The sequence below is a fragment of the Nicotiana tabacum genome, chromosome 18 (assembly GCF_000715075.1).
Source record: "Nicotiana tabacum cultivar K326 chromosome 18, ASM71507v2, whole genome shotgun sequence".
In the NCBI taxonomy this organism is placed as follows: domain Eukaryota; kingdom Viridiplantae; phylum Streptophyta; class Magnoliopsida; order Solanales; family Solanaceae; genus Nicotiana; species Nicotiana tabacum.
This window is the reverse complement of record NC_134097.1, coordinates 80,229,325-80,236,070: the sequence shown is the minus strand read 5'-3', so window position 1 is coordinate 80,236,070 and position 6,746 is coordinate 80,229,325. Positions and strand designations below refer to the sequence as shown.

General features: G+C 35.6%; 1 long non-coding RNA gene across 1 annotated transcript; it reads left to right on the top strand.

The window, feature by feature from the left end:
- The first annotated feature begins 1,530 nt into the window (after positions 1-1,530).
- On the top strand, positions 1,531-3,789 carry LOC107810879 (uncharacterized). Its single transcript, XR_001653764.2, has 2 exons — positions 1,531-1,816; positions 2,303-3,789. It is a non-coding gene; the product is annotated as an uncharacterized LOC107810879 (long non-coding RNA).
- The last annotated feature ends 2,957 nt before the right edge of the window (positions 3,790-6,746 follow it).

Below are 6,746 nucleotides of genomic sequence, written 5' to 3'. Positions count from 1 at the left end.
AGGCCCTGACGTCCACTTCTACACTTCTACATTTCTATTTTCTTTCTTTCGAAACAATTGTTTCCTTCAGACCAATGTTTGTAGATAATTCTAGTATGTTCGTGAGTTGTGATACCGGATTCTGGATAGTAATAGTGACAATATCTGTTATAGTATTTATATATAAAGAAACTGTTTACTTACTTTCGCAATTATTTCCACTTGTTTAAGTTTGTTCACTCGTAAGCATTGAAATGTAAAGAAAATTGGTTAATAACACTCTAACGTAGGTTTGCCTAGCAAGTGTGATGTTATGCGCCATCACGGTCCCGATGGTGGGAAATCTAGGTCGTGACAATGCATCAAAGCTCAACTTATAAGATGGAAAAGCTCACATCTTTCAGCCGATGTGGGACAAGAGTATAATTTCAAATTCTGACTAAAATCGGTGGAAATTTTTTAAAAATTTAATAAAAAATTATTTTCCCATTTTAGCCGATGTGGGACAAGAGCATAATTTCAAATTTCAACCGAAATCGGTCGAAACTTTTGAAATATTTTAATAAAAAATTATTTTTCCATGGAAAACCCTACTACTTCTCTTCCCATAAAATATTTATTTACTAATCTATCCATTTTATTATTTGTTTGTTTCTTTCTTTTTTATGAAGAAAAGAGTGCATTAAATAAGGATTCTATAAATCAATAAAAAATTATTTCAAGTGAATAAAATTATGATTATATTTTAATGTAAAAATATGCTTAGTTATTTTTTCTAAATTTTATTTATAATCCTGAAATAACACATTAATTGTTTTATATAAAAAAAATATTAACTAATCGAAATTAAATCTATCGTACATTGGTTAAGTAATTAGTATATAAGCTACCAGCTATATTCATATAGTATAGTATAGTGTATAGGGTGTGTGTATGTGAACACGTGATTTGTGTCCTATGTGAAATATTCCTACAAATAAAGAAATAGATTTTTTTCAATTGTTTGCAATTTTATAGGATTTGTGTAGGATTTTTTTGGTTAATTGTTTGTATTTTTGTGCATGTTTAATTCTATTAAAATCATAAAAAATGCCACAAATACCATGCATTGCATTGAGATTTTATTTTCATGATTTTAGGATTAATTAGTTAGTCAATTTCTTTATTAAGATGAAAATCACAAAAAATATTGGTTCACTTTTACATTTTTAGCTTTTAATTTTAGATTCATAAATTTCTCTTTTAATCTAGGAGTAACTAATTTTATAAATATTATAGTTAGATAATTAGCTTAATTTTACAATTTAAAATAATTTAGAAATTTAACTTAGGTTTTAATTAATTAGAAAAAGAAAAACAAAACAAAAGTTTTTTTTCCCGATTTGGGCCACCCAAGAGACCCAACCTGGTGGACCAAAACCCCTTTTAAACCCAAATTCGCGCAGCCCAGTCGGACCAACCCACCACATTTCCCTTAATTAAATCCCAGCCCTCCATCCCAATTCAATCTAATAGCCACAATTAAATTCCACCCCAATATAAAAGCCCAATTATACCCTAAACATAAGTCCCAAGACCTCAAACGGCGCCCCAACCTCCTCCACCTTCTACTGTCGTTTACCACCCCGATTATTCCTCATTCTTTCCTCTCACTCGAATCTCACGTGCTTCATCTCTCTCCAACAAATGAAGGATTGATGGGGGTCGTAGGATTAAGGGGGTTTAATCCTCTTCGTCTATCTGTCCCAAGTTAGTTGATTTCAGAGAGATTTTTCTCATTTTTGGGGGATTTTCAGATTTAGAAGGTTCGAGATTTCTGGAGAAAAGAATATATAAGGTGAGGATTTTCATTCTTAAGGGAGGATTTTTTTTGGGAAAAAGTTTGAGAATAAATTTCGGAGAGAGATTTTGACAGAAAACTAGGGTTTTGTGCTTAGTTTCCTTTTGATTTTTTTTCTCTGTTGTCTTGTCAATCCTAGAGAAGAAATACTAAAGAATTTAGTTGTTATTTTGTTACGAGTTTTGCTTCAAAAGATCTGGACAAAAAAATTCAAAAAAAAAAAGAAAAATAGTTATGTATTTCAGTACTTCCTTTCAATTCTAAAAAAGAATGTTTCTATTTTGAGTAAATTAGCATTTCAATTCGAAAACATATACAAAAAAAAGTATTCCAGTTTTTGTGTTTTGATTTCGAGTCTCAAACATGGGTGTTCGAAAGAGCTGCGATCGTTTCTAGTTCGCATTTGAAAATACATTTTCCAGTGAGGTTGATTCTGTTCGAGGTTCAAGTTGTCCGTCCTTGATTAGTTTACTGCCATTCCAGGTTTGCGGACAAGTTTGTCACCGGACTATCTTGTAATCGCCTTCTGGCAAATTAATCGCAAACTCCCATTCAGGTTCACATCTTATCTTACTATGTTTATGTATGTATGAATCAAAGTATGGTTGGAGCTTAAGATATGAAAGTTTAAATTACATGGTATACTTAAGTGAGTGTTAGTGAATGCCGGCTGTGATCGAGCTATTACCAGTTTATGGATTTTTGTTTTTTTATATGTTAAGGTGTTTAATTTCTTTATGTGTTTGAAATATGTTTTAAAGTTTGTACTTACTAGATTTTTACATGAATGACTGATCTTCTAGTCCGCTCTGTGATTGATAGGCGAGACATGTTACTATTGTGCTTATTTTTGGTTATTAGAAGAATTTCTTGCACATCTCGATTCCAAATTGGATTCACAATAATGTTAATCAGTGATTCCTATTATATCCAAACATCTTGATTAGTTTAACATGACATATCCATTAGAGCATGCCATTATGTGTAGGATTGAAGGAGTCTATGTTAGTCGTGAATCAGCGACTTTGGTGTAGCCTTTAATTGTTTGAATGAACCCAGTGCACCCAGAATAGTAAGGTTTGCTACTTAAAGACTTAGTTTCATTTGTTTACTTTCATTAACTATGGATTCTTACGTTTGATATTTCCTATCTCAATTTAAAGGTTGATCTCCAGAAGATTACTTTTTCTGTTGTTCCTTCTAATTTTCATAATGCCCGTGTGATGCTCATTACCACTCTTTAGTGCTGATTAGTATAATTAAATAACTTTTCTTTTGGTGTAAATGAATAGTAAAGTAGCTTCTGTTCTTGAGTTGTATGGTTAATGATAGTTGTTCTTTTGTTAATATGTAAAGAAATGAATGCCTGCAACTTAAGGAGATTTACCATTCTGAAATTTAGTGTATCTAAGGCCTAAATATGGATCTGTCTAAGTACAATTTGAACCATTTATTAGCATTTGCTTTGGTTTAGTTTTAAAATGCAAACTTCATGTTAGCTGGGCGTATTCCAGCATTTGGCTTGGTTTAACTATTTATTTTTTGGTAGTAGACATTTGCTCATATGATGTTCCAGCAGTCGGTATTGTGTTTTAAATCGAATGGACAGTCTATTGAATCTTGCTCTTATATTTCCTTATTGGCATGCTTTATTTTATCTGCTCTATAGAATCATTGTTATGTTAGGGATCATGTGTTGTATTCTTTCCTTAGGGTGGTGTTGTCTGTTGAAGTTGTCATACTCATAGCGGCGAACTAATACTTACTATGTGGCGCATTTGAGTTGGTTCAATGCTCTGATCTTTGTATTACTGGAGTTGGCATTAAGAAGTTGCCACTATATATTTGATAATTAACGTGTTCCTGATACTGCAATACAATAAGATTTCATATTGTGGACAAACTTTTGTACATTATTGAACAATTTTGGGCAAAACAGTCTTAATAATAATAAAATGCTATTAATTGTGTACACATCCACGTGACACGAGTACGTTTTTTTTTAAAATGAATATTCATAGAAAATGCTTTAGGTGCGACTTAATCGAATCATCGTGATTGTGTACATGTTCGCGTGACATAATTACGATTGTTTTTTAATAAATAAATAAATAAATTAAGGTATGCGTTCGCGCAACTTTGGCCAAACTTTCTTAATAATAATAATAAAGTGTGATTAATTATGGACACGTACACGTGACATGATTTTTGATGCGCCAAACAAATGGTACACATACGCCTGACCTGTTTTAAGATAATTTTGTAATTAAAAAAGGTAAATGCACATAAGTTTTAAAATAAGTAATTAAACAACTTAATCCAAGTATAAATTGCTAAGCGACCGTGCTAGAACCACGGAACCTGGAAATCCCTAACATCTTCTCCCGGGTTAACAGAATTCCTTATCTAGAATTTCTGGTTTGCAGACTTTTAAATAAAGTCAAAAATTTCCTCGATTTGGGATTTAAAAATAAACCGGTGACTTGGGACATAAAAAATAAATTATTCCAAGTGGCGACTCTGAAAAATTAAATAAAATAACCACATCTCGAATAATGTCACTTTAATTGGAAAAACTCCCATAGACCCTCGATATGTCACGACCCAAAACACGACCGGTCATGATAGCGCTTATCGATGATACTAGGCCAACCAACATTTCCAAAATGCTTTCAACAATAACCAGAAATAAATCAAGACTTTACAATTAACTAAAATCTTTGCCATAAAAAGGGAGTGAACCCCATAACATAAGTGCGGAAATAAAGTCCGACATCGGGGTGTCACTAGTCATAAGCATCTAACATAATCGATCCAAAAATAACAAGACTAACATAGTCTGGAATCCAAAATACAGCAAAACAAGGAAATATAGGGAAGAAGAAAGCAGGGTTGCGAATGCCGGCAGCTGCCTCGTGATCTCCAATGACCAGCTACGAGTACTATCAACAACCTCCGCGTCTAATAACTCCTGAATCTGCACACGAGGTGCATGGAGTAACATAAGTATACCAACTCAATAAGTACCAATAATAAATAAGGAACTGAAGATAGTGACGAGCAACCCAGTTTTAGTTCATTTTTCAATAATTTCAGAAAGGAAAATAGTCATGCTTTCCAAGTTCCGGTAATTCAAGTCAAATTAGTTTATTTTAGTCAAGTTCAAGTAAAATCAGATAAGACTATCTTTCAACTATTTTAAAAACATGGATATAACGCAACTGTGTCATCAGTAATGTAATCATATATTGCCTCTCGGGCAATCATCTCCCAGTCCTCCCAATAACTCCAACCTCATAATCACTCATTCCTCTCAATCACTCATTCCTCACAATCACTCAACACTCGGCACTCACACTCAGTAGGTACCTGCGCTCACTGGGGGTGTGCAGACTTTGGAGGGGCTCCTTCAGCCCAAGCTCTATAGCAAGCCAATCATGGCATAAATCAATCAGGCCCTCGGCCTCACTCAAGCATAAATCAATAAAACATGCTGTGGCGTGCAGTCCGATCCCATAAATATCCTCACAATCAGGCCCTCGCCCTCACTTAGTCATCAATATCTGTAGTCTCTCGGACTCTCAAGTATTAGGAAAATCAGCCCAAACAACAATAACATGATGCATCGAATAGAATAACAGAGACTGAGATATGATATGCGAGTAAAAACTGTGACTGAGTACAAATAACATTTAACAGGCAATTCAACATGAAACACGGCCCCTATGGGACCCAACAGTACCAACATATAGCCTAAACATGGTTTCTAACATGATTTACAGTCAATTTTTCATAACACATAGAGAGCATATAGCTAACAGTATGTCGTTCAACTTTACAGTTCTACGGGACGGACCAAGTCACAATCCCCTGGGTGCATGCTAACACGTCCGTCACCTAGCATGTGCGTCACCTCCATAATAGTCAGAAGACACAATGTCCATGTTTCATACACTCAGGACCAGATTTACAACTATTACTTACCTCAATCCGAGCAAAATCCGATGCCTTTGTCTCTCGAATCGGCCTCAAAACATCCCAAATCTAGCCAAAAGCAATACAATACAATCAATATATTCCAAGGAACCAATACCACAGGAAAAACTACTAAATTGGACTCCAATCCTGAAATTGGCTCAAACTCGGCCTCCGGGCCCACGTCTTGAAATTCGACAAAAGTCACAAAACTAGAAAGCCCATTTACTCACGAGTCTAACCATACCAAATTTACCAAAATCCGACCTTATTTGGTCACTCAAAACTCCAAAGTTCACTCTAAAAAATCCCAAGCCCTAACCCCAAATTTTCACTTCAAAACCCCACTAATTAGATGAGAAATCAACGGGAAAATACAATAGCTAAGGGTACTTAGGTTCAAGGGACTTACCTCAGTGAAAATCTTTGAATCTCCTTCAAAAATCACCTCAAAAGCTCCAAGGTCCATGTAGAAAATGGTAGAAATGAGGAAAAATCACGAAGTCCTCTATTTATACATTCTACCCAGCGAAGCCGCACCTGCGGTCCCTTCACCGCATCTGCAGACCAAGCTTCGCTTCTGCAGAAATCATTTACAACCCTTGGGACCGCTTCTACGCCTCTAGACCGCATTTGCGGTCATCGTAGGTGCGGAAAAACCATTGCACCTGGAGTCCGAACACGCACCTGCGCCCCAAAATCCGCTTCTAGGACCATCGCAGGTGCAGGAACTTCATCGCACCTGCGCCCTCTGCCTTGCTCCTCCGATCTCATATCTGCTATCTATCGCTCACTGCTGCGGGCTCACACCTGCGATGAGACATCCGCAGGTGCGATTATGACAGGTGAGTTCAACTTCACCAACTCCTCCAATTTCCAAACTTGTTCCGTTAATCACCCGAAATCAACCCGAGACCCTCGGGACCTCAACCGAACATAACAACATATTCCA